This window comes from Crinia signifera, chromosome 2, assembly GCF_055691185.1.
Source record: "Crinia signifera chromosome 2, ASM5569118v1, whole genome shotgun sequence".
Classification (NCBI taxonomy): Eukaryota; Metazoa; Chordata; class Amphibia; order Anura; family Myobatrachidae; genus Crinia; species Crinia signifera.
Window position 1 is genome coordinate 169,360,876 of NC_139218.1, and position 13,777 is coordinate 169,374,652.

The 13,777-nt window shown below is 44.0% G+C and overlaps 1 protein-coding gene across 5 annotated transcripts in view; it reads right to left on the reverse strand.

Moving 5' to 3' along the window:
* LOC146060207 (choline/ethanolaminephosphotransferase 1-like) overlaps positions 1-13,777 on the reverse strand; it is a 552,072-nt gene that overhangs the window by 530,057 nt on the left and 8,238 nt on the right. The window contains exon 2 of one of the 5 annotated variants that reach the window (XM_083173190.1): positions 13,006-13,147. The exons of the other annotated variants lie outside the window; for them this stretch is intronic. The gene's annotated coding sequence lies outside the window, so the exon portion shown is untranslated. The remainder of the gene's footprint in view (positions 1-13,005; positions 13,148-13,777) is intronic. 5 annotated transcript variants of the gene reach the window in all.

The window sequence follows — 13,777 nt, forward strand, 5'->3', positions numbered from 1 at the left end:
TTTGAAAAAAATAGAGACTAAGTGGATCTACACACTAGAGACTCTGATACCAAAAGGTCTAAACATCGACATCGAGCTTAAAGCATTCCTTTGAATCCCTGTCCCAACCTCCCCCCCCCATCACCTTAATTGGGTACCTCCCTTCTGCATTTCTATTTCACAGCTTATCTTATTTCTATTCTTTTTGTGGTTCGTTTTTGTGTTTTTTTGTTTTTATGATTTATTTATTTTTATTTATATATTTTTTTATTTATTTTTGTGTCTATTTACTTTATTTACAACATTTTTGTTTTCTTTACTTTATTATATTTATATGTTTTGTCATTTTATTTATTTTTATATTTATTTTTTTTATTTATTATTATTTTTATAAAAAAAACTCAAAGACCAAAATACCAGCAAAAACAGGAGCCCAAGAAGACCATGAGGTTCCCGCTGGTTATTCTTAACTTCCGTTTTTAACAATAAAGATTGTCCTATATAAAGGGAAAAAATGAATCCACAAACATCCTTGACAAAGCACTGGTGTGTGAAACGCGTTGGATGAACCAGGAAGCCCCCCAGACGGAGACAGAGACCTAGAGCAAGCCGCCCGCCAGTGCCGCTACAAGCGCAAGGCAGAAGCCGGCAGGTGACGTCACTTGCAAACTCCGGAACTCCGGCAGAACTGTACTCAGCCTGCGTCTTGCGGCAGTACACAATTTAATTTATTTATTTTATATTTATTTTTATTATTATTTTATTTTTATTTTCATTTTTTTATTTTTTATTTATTATTTTTCATTCTGATACATTTATTTTAGTTTGTATTTTATTTAGATATATTTTATTTATCTTTATTTTATTTTGTATTTTAATTTTTCTGGCTTTACCTTTATTTCTACCTATTCTTCTTACTGCTCCTATCAGTATACCTTGTACTCCTACTACGGTACCCGCCCACCCTCATCCCTCCAGCGCTTGAAAAAAAACCTATTATTTTTCTACCGTCTCCATATATCAAGCTGCTCCATACCCTGTAGCGCAATTCTCCTAAAAGGAATTTATTCCTTTTTTCCGCATCCAAGTAATCCACCGCTAACTGGATTTGCGCCAGACTGTTGCTAATCTGGTCACGTGAGGTTCTGTCTTGCAATGAGGCACACCAAATTCTTAATGCCCTAGAAAGGGACGCTATGGCTTCTCCTGACTTCATAGACACATATGTTGATATGTGTAACCGGTTTAACGCACTCGCTATTCTCTTTTCCATGGGGTCCTTTAAGGACGTACCGTCCTCCAATGGTATGGTTGTACGAATGGTGACTTCAGAAACAGCCGCATCTATCTTAGGGATGCTACACCATTTTAAAAAGTCCTCATCCTCAATAGGGAACATCCTATCAATCCTCTTAAAAGCACCCAACTCGTTTGTCCACATTACTCCACTCCTTTGTTAATATATCCTTAACAACTTTATGGACAGGAAAGCACCTGCCTTTTTTTGATCTGTCCTCAAATAAAAGGTATCCAACTCGGTCTTTTCTGGTTGCTTATAATTAAGAGTTTTATAGAGGTTTTTAATACCACTTCCACTAACTCCAGATTAAATAAACGGTCATCTTCGATGACTTCCCCTGACTCCGCAGTGGAACCACCTGAGGCGTTATCAGAACCAGCAATCACTGACCCGCAATCATCTCTGTCCAAGCTGGTTTGTGACCTAGACCTTTTACTACTAGTAAACACCTTTTTAGACATTAAATTATTTTCCATCCATTCTCTAAGCTCAGAGATTTGAGAATATACAGAAACATCCTTTTTCTTCTTAAGACAATCTTTACACAACACATCTTCACCAATAAAGGATTTGTCATATGCCGGGCAAATTTTATCCACTCTCTTCTTATAAGTTTTCTTTTTGGCAATTACAGGCACACTAAAAAGAGAGAATAAACAGACTAACTTTCTTCTAACCTTGAAAAAGTAAAGAACCAGTCCTCACAGAGGACTTAGCTGGGCAGCGGTACATTAGGCTTGGGAGAGGCATCCTCCATGATATACAGCGCTTCTCAAATGACCACCATGAATAAACAACAGCAGCGCCTATTACACCGGCCAGGCGCTATATATACACCGGCACTTCCGGTACTTGGAACGCACACGGCCTGCTGTGGAACGCAGATCGCGTGCAGGCGCGCCGGAAATGCGCATCACTTCCCTCCGGCGCTACTGCATACAGCAGCTAAAAACAAGCGCCGGGAACAGTGACCACACCGGACATGCTGCCGCTGCCTCTCCCTGCTGCCCTGGACAAACACCACTTGCACATCGGCCAGCACCGCTACACGGCCATGCCTCCCGGGTGAGTCCTGTATACCAACATTCGGGCACAAGTTCCACCCATTCTGTATACCTTCTTCTCAGGGTAAGGCACCGCCAATCCCCATAATACTTTTAAGAAGTAAGGGCATGATCCACGCCTCCGGCCAGGATCAATGATAGGGTTTAAGGCACCGCCAACCCACGCTGCCAGGTCACACCGCATGCTATCTATTCTAACTCCTCCTGCTGTTTACAGATAGAGGAGACAGGAAAAAAGACTATGGTCAGGAGGGAGGTTCTCAGTTATATAGGATATGGAAGAGGAGGAGTTGGATCCTAGGGGAAAAAAATGACCTGTTTAATTGGGAGAGAGAGAGGGATGAACCCAATGTGATGGCTGCCATGAAGTATGAAGGAGAAATGGGTAAGTCAGTACTCGAAAAGGATCTAGGAGTCCTAATAGATAGCAACCTGGGATGTAGTGCCCAATGTAAAGTAGCAGTAAAAAAAGGCCAACAAAATTCTAGCATGCATAAAAAAGGGGCATGGAAACTAGGGACTCAAAAGTAATTATGCCCCTCTATAAATCACTGGCTAGACCTCATCTCGAATATGGGGTACAATTCTGGGCCCCACACTATAATAAGGACATCACAGAATTAGAAAAAATCCAAAGAAGAAGGGCAACAAAACTTTAGGGGAATGGAAAAATAGGATTTTAATACCTACCGGTAAATCCTTTTCACTGAATCATTATGGGGTACTGAGGTCTTATAACCTTGGGAAATAGAGGGTATCCGACAGGAGACAGGCACATAACATTTTCTTCAACCAGGGTGTGCTGGCTCCTCCCCTTACTAGCCAGTTAAGAAACTGTGCCCGAAGGAAGGATAACGTATGTGAGGTAGGAATTAGCATTAAGATAACGTGGTGAGATTTGCACCAGCACACCACAACAACTCTCTCAACTAAACGTAGTTAACCCCATCATTGTGTTATTAGAACATAAATGATATTAAGATTTTTGTGGAGCAATTAGTCACCAAAACTCAGCTGCTCCTAAACAGGTCAACGGACCTATAACTTTACAGAATGCCAGAAATTGCAATTAGCAAGAAGGCAATAACAGGATTACAACCTGTGCTACAGAGCACCGCACTGAGGCGGGCGCTCAGTACCCTATATGAATTCAGTGAAAAGAATTTACCGGTAGGTATTAAAATCCTATTTTCACTTTCATTCATTATGGGGTACTGAGGTCTTATAACCTTGGGGAGGTCCCAAAGCTTCCAGAAAGGGCGGGAACGTGCGGAGCCTGTTGCAACACCGCCTGCCCAAACTGGGTATCATCACTGGCCACAGTGTCAAATTTATAAAATTTGATGAAAGTGTGTTGACCAGACCAGGTGGCAGCTCTACATAGCTGCAATGCTGACACACCCCGAGCAGCCGCCCAGGATGCTCCTACGGCTCTAGTGGAGTGAGCTCTTACTGAGGCCGGAATAGTCAAATGGGCTGCCACATATGCTTGCTGTATAGTGGAACGAATCCATCTAACAATCGATTGTTTCGATGCCGGGCATCCTTTCTTTTGCGCGTCATACAACACAAAAAGACACTCAGTCTTACGGATCCTTGATGTTCTTCTAACATAGATCTGCAGGATTCAAACCACATCAAGTGACTCAGGAATATCCTTATGTCCTGAACAAGAAGGAACCACCTCGGCTGGTTCATATGGAACGCCGAGACCACTTTAGTCAGGAACTGCTATCTTGTCCGAAGTTCCGCCCTGTCTTGATGGAAAATCAAGTATGGACTCTTACAAGAGAGAGCACCAAGCTCAGAAACTCTTCTGGCCGAGGCCAGAGCCAGTAGCGTCACAGTCTTCCAGGTGAGGTCAAGTCAATGGTGTCCACTGGTTCAAACCAGGCTGACTGAAGGTACTCCAGGACAACATCTAGGTCCCAAGGTGCCGTTAGCGCCACAAACGGAGGCTGTATTCTCAAGACTCCTTGCAAAAAGGTCTGGACTTCAGGATAGACCGCTAACCTTTTCTGAAAAAAGACAGAAAGGGACGATATTTTAACTTTTAAAGACCCCAGCCGGAGTCCCTTATCAAGGCCCACCTGCAAGAAATGGTCCAATTTAAAATCTGCTGGTGGAAAACTCATGTGCTCGCACCAAGACACATATCTTCGCCAGATCTTATGGTAGTGCGAGGCCGTCACTGCCTTCCTGGCCCGGGTCATGGTGTTTATGACCGAGGAATGAAATCCCTTCAGAGCTAGGATGTTCCGCTCAACCTCCAGGCCCTTAAACGAAGACGCCCTAAGTCCTGGTAGACGAAGGGGCCTTATACTAGCAGATCTCTTCTTAGAGGCAGTCGCCACGGTTCTTCTATCAGCATGTTTTGCAGACTTGGGTACCATGCTCTCCTGGTCCAATCCGGTGCTATCAGGATTGCCTGCACCCTCTGATGTCTGATCCTTTGGGGGAAATTTACTAAAGGAAATTTGTAAAAAATAGGTGTATTTGTATCCAGAAACACACTTATTTTTGACATTTACTATCCCGAAAATACGGCAATTTGTATTCGTATTGATAGCACATCAATATGAATACAAATTGCCGTATTTTCAGGATAGTAAATGTCAAAAATAAGTGTATTTCTGGATACAAATACACCTATTTTTTACAAATTTCCTTTAGTAAATTTCCTCCTTTGTAACACTCTCCCCAAGAGGGGGAGGGGCGGGAACAGGTATACTAGGTCGTATGACCAGTCCGCGGTCAGAGCATCTGTTGCCTCTGCTTGAGGATCTCTTGTCCTTGAGCAATACCTTTTCACCTTGTGGTTGGTCCTTGAGGCCATTAAGTCTATCTGTGGGAGCACCCACAGATCTACGATGCTTCCGAACACCTGAGGATGCAGATTCCATTCCCGGGGTGGAGGTTGTGACGACTCAGGAAGTCCGCTTCCCAGTTGTCCACCCCGGGTATGAAGATGGCAGATAATCGCCACAGCATGTGTCCTCTGCCCAGGTCAGAATCTTGAAGACTGCTCTCATGCACGCTCTGCTCTTCGTGCAGCCTTGGCGGTTTATGTAAGCAACAGTCGTTGCATTGTCCGACTGGACTTGTATCGCCTGATGTTCCAGGAGGAAGTGAGCATCCAGCAGAGCATAGTGTACAGCTCTCAGTTCCAAGATGTTTATGTGGAGCTGGGTTTCCATGTATGACCACCGGCCCTGGAATCGCATCCCCTGTGCAACTGCCCCCCAGCCGTGAAGGCTGGCATCTGTGGTCAGCAAGATCCAGTCCTGGATCCCGAATCGTCTCCCTGCCAGGAGATTTGGCGTATGTAGCCACCACTGCAGGGACTCTCTTGCCTTTACAGACAAGCGAATCAACCTGTGCATGTGGATTGTGAGCCCGACCACTTGCACAATAGGTCCCACTGGAAAATTCTTGAGTGGAATCTCTCGAACTGCAGTGCCTCGAATGAGGCCACCATAGTTCCAATCAGTCTCATGCAGAGGTAGACCGAGACTCTTTCTGGGGCTAGCACCTCCCTCAACAGCTGTTGTATCGCTGCAATCTTCTCCCCTGGGAGAAACACCCTTCTCTCCACTGTGTCCAAAATCATCCCCAAGAACTGGAGACGTTGGGACGGAATCAGTGAAGATTTTGGTATATTCAGGATCCATCCGTGCTGAGACAGGAAATGTCTTGTTGTCTCTATGGCCCCCAGCAGCTTGGACACTGACTCCGCTTTCAGCAACAAGTCGTCCAAGTATGGGATGATGTTTATCCCCTGAGCCCTTAATAAGGACATCATCTCCGCCATCACTTTGGTGAAGACTTGTGGGGCCGTTGAAAGTCCAAACGGTAGGGCTTGGAACTGGCAATTGTTCCTCCAGGATTGCAAATCTCAGGAAGGCCTGGTGTGGGGTCCACACCGGTATGTGGAGGTACGCGTCCTTCACATCGATGGACGCTAGATATTCTCCCTCCTCCAGACCTGCAATCACTACCCTCAGGGATTCCGTTTGGAATTTGAACACCGTCAAGTAGGGGTTCAGGGACTTTAGATGGGTCGAACCGACCCATCTGGTTTTGGAACCACAAATAGGTTTGAAAAGTAACCCTTGTTCCTTTCTGCAGCTGGCACTGGTATAATGACCTGCGCTAGGATCAGCTTTTGTACCGCTTGTCTGAGGATACTGCGATCCTCTGCTGCTGCAGGGAGTCCCGACCTGAAAATATCTCTGGGGGGGGGGGGGGGGGGGTCTTTCGAACTCCAGCCTGTAACCATGTGAAATAATGGCTCTGACCCAAGGGTCGAGGGCGGATGCATCCCACACGTGACTGAAGAACCTCATATCCCGAGGTGAGTGGCCCGTCATGTGGCGGGCTTAGGGGTAGCTGCACTTGTGCTACGGTCTCTTGCAGCAGCCGCTGCCTTTCTAGGCTTACCTCTTGCACCTCTATTGGCGGTGGAGCCTCCTCTGGCCTTGGACCTGAATTTAGATGTCCGAAAGGACTGCTGTGAACCCCCTGTGAGAGGGCATCTTACCGGGGTGGAGGCTGACGGGAGGAATGTGGACTTACAGCCGTAGCTTTTGATATCAAATCATCCAGTTCACTCCCAAAGAGCCTATCCCCTGTGAAGGGGAGACTCTCCACGCTGCGTTTGGAGTCCGCGTCAGCGACCCACTGCCGCAACCACAGGGCCCTGCGGGCCGACACAGCCATGGCGGAGTTGCGGGCATTAATTGCACCTAACTCTTTGTGCTTCGCACATCATCTTTGCTGTGTCCTGGATGTGACGTAGCTTTTCAGCTTCCGTAGGTACATACATGTCACCCAACAGGCCTTCTTGTATCTGGCCTGCCCATGTGAAGATGGCTTTAGCCATCCAGCAACTAGCAAGCACCGGGCGTTGAGATGCACCACTGGCTGTATACATAGCCTTTACTGTGCCATCTAGTTTCCTATCAACCGCGTCCTTTAAGGTAGAGGTACCTGGGACTGGGAGCACCACCTTTTTTGAAAGGCAGGACACCGAAGCATCCACTATAGGGGGCTCCTCCCACACCTTCCTGCCCGTGGGGTCAAAAGGGAAGGTAGATTTAAAACGCTTGGACAATGTGAAGAGTTTCTCTGGATTTCTCCAGGCAGCTTTCAACACCTCTTCTAAATCAGACTGTTCAGGAAAGACTATGTCTTGCCTTCTGTGTGACACAAAAAATGGGTCACCCTCAACCGGTGTGGCTAGAGGTCAATCTAGTACTTCTCTAACAGCAAGGACAAGGTTTTCAGTACCTTGAATGCAAGACTGTGACGCCTGTGAATCTACAATATCATCTGCGTCACCATCACCCATATCGGAGTCAGGTGCCACGGCATCAAGTGCCCTTTTACGGGACACCCCTGGCATGGGTGTAAGAATATCCACCCTTGCTGACAGGACCTTTAAATCCTGTTGGACTTGCTTAGTCTGCAAATTATTTGTCACCAGCTGTGATGACACAGTCTCTAACATGGCTTTCTTACCAGTAGCCCATGAAGGTTCCTGGGAGTCAGCCTGCGAGCTACTGCGCTGCGGAGACATGCTACTGAGCTGTGGTGACATACATTGCTCACATGCAACCTGTGATGTGGAGCTAGGAGCAAACTTGTTGCTGCAAATCATGCAAGTTATTTTTCTAACCATGTTGGAGAAAATAATACCCCCTTAACACACTGCAGTCACGCTGAACACACACAGTGAATGTACAGTAGTATATATGTATCTAAACACACCATGTGCAGTTTCACATATATAAATGACAGTGTAAAATTGCTTGAACTAGCAGTGGGGGACCCAGAGGAATATGGGGGACACCAGCACCCTGTAACCTGGTCTACCGATTAGATAGACCGGCTTTTATGCACAGACACCAATATTATCAATACTGTGTACTGCTATCAGTGGCTTATAGCACACTAGAAGCACTATCAAGCACTATACTTGCTGTCTATGCTGACTGATCTCTTTCCCTTCAAGGCTGCGCTGAGGAGTGATCTCTGCTCTGCTGTAATGGCGTCCACAGCATGAGAAGAAGCAGGAAGCAGTGTACAGGCGCGCTCTGTTCCCGCTCTGAGCTAAGCCCCACCCCTTGTAATGGCACCCGGGCTATACTAATATTTTTACTGGCGCCTTGTAACCCTTTAATAAGGATTGACCCACATAGCGGTATATGCCCTGGTGGTCCAGTGGCAATGCCTGGCATCCAGTCTGTCGGCGTGGCTGCAGTGTTAAAACAGCTGCGCACGATCCCTGTGCAGGGCCATCGCGCCGCCATCACCATTATGCCGCACATAAAACCGGCGTCCCCACTGAGGGGACCCGGTTATTACTCACCACCGACATTTTCAGGCTGGGCCAGGGGTGTGCGGCAGCTGGGGGTGTGCTCGCTGCAGCGCAATGCCCACGGTAACAGCACCCTCTCAGGTCGGTGGACCTGCAGCAGGGATCAGCTCGGTTCCTTGAAAGGCCTGCAGCAGTCCCTTCCCCCGGCTTCCCTCGTCGCAGGGAAGCTGTTAAGCCCAAACAGCAACCCGAAAATAACAAACTAAAAGAAATTGAAGAAAAACTCTCTGGAGCTCCAGGAGTGTGCATCCTCTCCCGAGGGCACATTTTCTAAAACTGGCTAGTAGGGGGAAGTAGAGGGGAGGAGCCAGCACACCCTGGTTGAAGAAAATGTTATGTGCCTGTCTCCTGTCGGATACCCTCTATTCCCCAAGGTTAGAAGACCTCAGTACCCTATAATGAATGAAAGTGAAATTTAACCTATGAGGAGAGATTATCCAATTTGGGACTATTTACATTAGAAAAGAGACGTCTAAGGGGAGACATCCTCAACATGTACAAATATATCAGGGGCCAATATAAGGAACTGTCAAAACACCCTGTTTTCTACTAGAAAGGAAGCAAGGATGCGGGGGCATGAGCAAAGATTAGAAGAAACAAGATTTCTTTACAGTAAGAGAAGTCAAACTCTGGGACTCTCTCACCGGAGAGGTGGTGTCGGCTCCCACAATAATTACGTTCAAAACAAGGTTGGACAAACACTTATTGGCTAAAAACATCCAGGGGTATAAATAAGAAACATAATATACGCATAACTAGGTTGAACTCGATGGACGCAAGTCTTTATTCAGCCTCACCTACTATGTAACTATGTAATATTATGGGCCATAGTATGTGGCAATCATCAGTTTTCATAGGATTCAATGCTCCTATAACTTGCACCATTTAACTGCAACAGTATCATTTCTCTCATCATACAGAGAACCTAGATACATAGTAACAATCTGCAGCAGACTAGGTATCTGCTGACACTGTTCATAACTGCTGCATTATTCAGTTAGTCTAGATAGATGAGCATTATTTACCCTGTTGCCAGCGACCATTACTGCTGCATTATTCGCTCTCTCTCTCTAGACAAGCATGAATATACCGGGTATAGATCGTTGGGTAGACAGCATGATGGTCGACAAGCATTAGGTCAACACCATTCGGTCGACATGGGAGTTTTCACATGGTTTTGTCCCAAATTTCGACAGTGGACATTGACACTGAAATGTAGCACCACATCCCCTTGCATGGCTCGCTACGTTCGCCATGCTTCAGGCACAGTATTAAAAAAATATATATATATTAATAAATACCCAATGTCGACCTTTTGACCTAATGAAGTTATCGGCCTTAATGCAGGTCGACCTAGTGCCCGATAATCCTTAAGCCTATATAGGTACCCATCTATGAACAAATGAAAAAAATAAAATGAGATATAGATATATATGTATATATCTCTTGTGTACTAGCACGGCGCTCCGATAATTAGTTGCCCGATTTTTTAATCGCATACACCCAATGGCATGTGATGCGACGCGATTTTAACTCATATTCGATGTTAAATTGTATGAGCACACTAATGGGTGCTTTTAAGCACCCTAACGGGTGCTTACAATGCTTAAATGCACCACCACGCCACCCCCCAAGTATAAACGAGAACCCGAAGCGTGGCGAGCGCAGGGAGCCCCACGGATACCTGTGAAGCCTGCGAGGGGACGCGTATAGCTGTGAAGGTATCCGCGTGGGCTCGCCACGCTTTGGGTTAACGTTTATACTTGGGGGTGGCATGGGGGTGCAATTAACCATTGTAAGCACCCATTAGGGTGCTTATACAATTTATAAAATCGCATTGCATTGTATGCCATATACAATTTTTAAATTGTATGCCATTGTACAACATCGGCCTATATCGCATTGCATGCGATATGGTCTGTGATGCAATGGCCGAAATATATATATATATATATATATATATATATATACACATACATACACACACACACACACACAAGCAGCAGAGTCACAGAGTAAGTGGGCCAGCAACACCAAATTAAATAATATACGGCTCCTTTAATGTAACATCAGCCAGAAGTATCCAACAAAAACATTCCCCTTGCTTGAATGGGGATAGTAAGTACAACAGTCAATGATACCATTTCGGTGTCCACAACACCTTCATCCTGGACTGCTCAACTAGTAAATGACACAGCCTGGCTATATATAGGGTGGCACAATCTAGCTAAACCCATTGTTATTAAAAGTTTTTTTTTGTGTATTAAAAATTATTATTTTTATTAGATTTATTTAATTATTATTTTTATCTTATTTTTATTTGAAATATCCCTAATCCCATTACAATCGTAGCTGATACTTCATAAAGAAGACCGAATAATACATCATACCATAATTCATTACAAACAATATCAAATTAAAAACAATATCAAATTAAAATCAAACTAATATACCCAATTAATTAACACCTGATAAAAATGATCTCAAAGTAACAATAAGATCAAAAATTCAGAGACTAATCAATTTCACAAAATCAAATAAAAATAATAATTTTTAATACACAAAAAAACCTTTTAATAACAATGATGACTCTCCCACTTTTATAAACTCTCCACAAATGAAATAACTAATTTACAAACAATTATAAATGAGCAACAATTAACAAAAATAAATGTTAATCATCATCATCATGCAAATTAACACTATACTCGTATCATAAACTAACAGTACATAAAGGCATTCAATTCAATTAGAAATAGCCAGAATTATCAAAAATATTATACTGGACAATTAAGAACAATTATTCAATTAACCTAACTGTTAAATACTCGCCATAGCTTGGAAGCGACACACCATTCCTAGTGTGATCAAGCTCCCAGAGCGAAACGCGCGTCACTTCCTGTCCCGACACTCACAGGCTCACTAGAGATGTGAACGATGGACGAGACGGCTGACTCCTGACACCTTCTCCCTACCGCGGTAACGTTACCGGCACTATCAAACCGGTCCGTGAGTACTGAAACGCCATTTGAGGCACAGCACCCTGAATTTAGATTAAGGATTTCCCCGCTGCCTGCAGAGTAACCCAGTCGGAGAAAACAATATCTGACTTAGAAAACTTTCCTACTGCCTGGTTTCTCTGCTGTCTATAAGAGAACGGCAGTTTTCTGACATACCAAAACTGTTTGCGGTATTAACGGCCACACAGCGTATTACCCTGTGAATAAGGTCTGATGACCTATGCAGCATGTGAGTACCTAATGCCACCGACTGTGTATATTGTTCAAGTATATGAGGTGAAAAGATTGGATATGTTACAAGCGCTCTTTCCAGATAGCGCATTTTTTCTGTGAAGATTGATCTTCTGAATAGCATAGTGTGTATAGACATCAATTATCCCTTGCTATCTGTGCCCGATTTGTCTGCTACCTATTGAGATCTTTTGAATAGCACAGTGTGTATGGGCACCAATTATCCCTTGTCATATGTGCCCGATTTGTCTGCTACCTATTGAGATCTTTTGAATAGCACAATGTGTATGGGCACCAATTATCCCTTGTTCTATGTGCCCGATTTGTCTGCTACCTGTCAAAGAACGGCAGGCTTCTGACATAAGTTTATGCAGACTGTTTAAGAAATCTCTCAGATGAAAGTTTGGGTTTATATCATTACTGCAAACACACTTTCCATATGGTAAATGATTGGATCTGCTGTATTGTTGCAAGCGCATTTTTCATATAGCGCATTTTCCCTGTGATAATTGATTTTTGAATAGCGCAGTAGCACAGTGTGTATAAGCACTAATTATCCTTTGTTATATGTGCCCGATTTGTCTGCTATATATCAAAGAACGGCAGACTTTCTGACATAATGTCTATGCATGCTGCGTAAAGAAATCTCTCAGATGAGAGATTGGGTCTGTATTATCACCGCAAACGCATTTTCCATATGATAAAAAATTGGATCTGTTGTAGTATTGCAAGCGCACTTTTCATATAGCGCACTTTCCTTGTGATAATCTATCTTTGAACAGCGCAGTGTGTGTAAGCACCAATTAATTTCAGTCATATACAAGCTGCTCTGTTTTCATAAAAAACTAAATAGAACAATGCAGTATTAACAGCTCCAGCGCTCATACTACCATACAGCACATCGTTCCTATGATAATCGGTCCAAAATCAGGATAATATATTCCAGCACTGAGTGCTATATGTCATAAAAATTGCTTAATCAGTAAATAATGGGTATACACTGTATTTAACAGTTTAAACGGTGAGACTCACCACATAGTACACTCGTTGTACTGAGGAGTGATACAGAATAGTTTTAGAGAGAGCTTAAGAAATCTGTTGGGACTTCTATGATAATTAAATACTTTCAAATCAGCAGTTTCTCTCATTCGGACGCCCACTGCATTCATAGTCTCTGCAAGTGTGATAAACATCAGAGATTAAATTTGCGACCAGCGTCAGAACAGCAGAAAACTGGTACTTGTGTATATTCTGTCTCGGTGACAACTGGCACTTATCTCTCATCTGATATTCTATGCCCGCTGGGCAGATACCAGACAGCAGAATGGTGCCAGTATGAATAACCCAGACATCCTATCTTCCAAGAGGTACGCAACACTTTTTGAACTCCTCTAACCACACAGGTTCGGTGTGAGCACTCCTTGTCAGAACAGCCGGGTGTTTTCTCTGCACTGCAATTAATTGTAACAGAACACTCAGAGCAGTATATTCCTGACATAAGAGAGAGCTCACATCCCTTTATATCTAACCATTTATCTCTCCCTCAGTGCTGAAGGTACAAAAGGTGGAAACTCTCACTCAGTATTTGACGTTTTTAACAGGATACTGAAAAGCAGAATTGCTCCTTGTTAAGAGAAATAGCACAATCTATCTTCTTTCTCTCCCATATATAGATCATGGTTTACATCCAATAAATTGACCTATGTACACTCTCTATTAACCCCTTCATGACAGAGCCAGTTTGTGCCTTCATGACAGAGCCCTTTTTTTCAAATCTGACATGTCTCACTTAAGTGGGGATAAC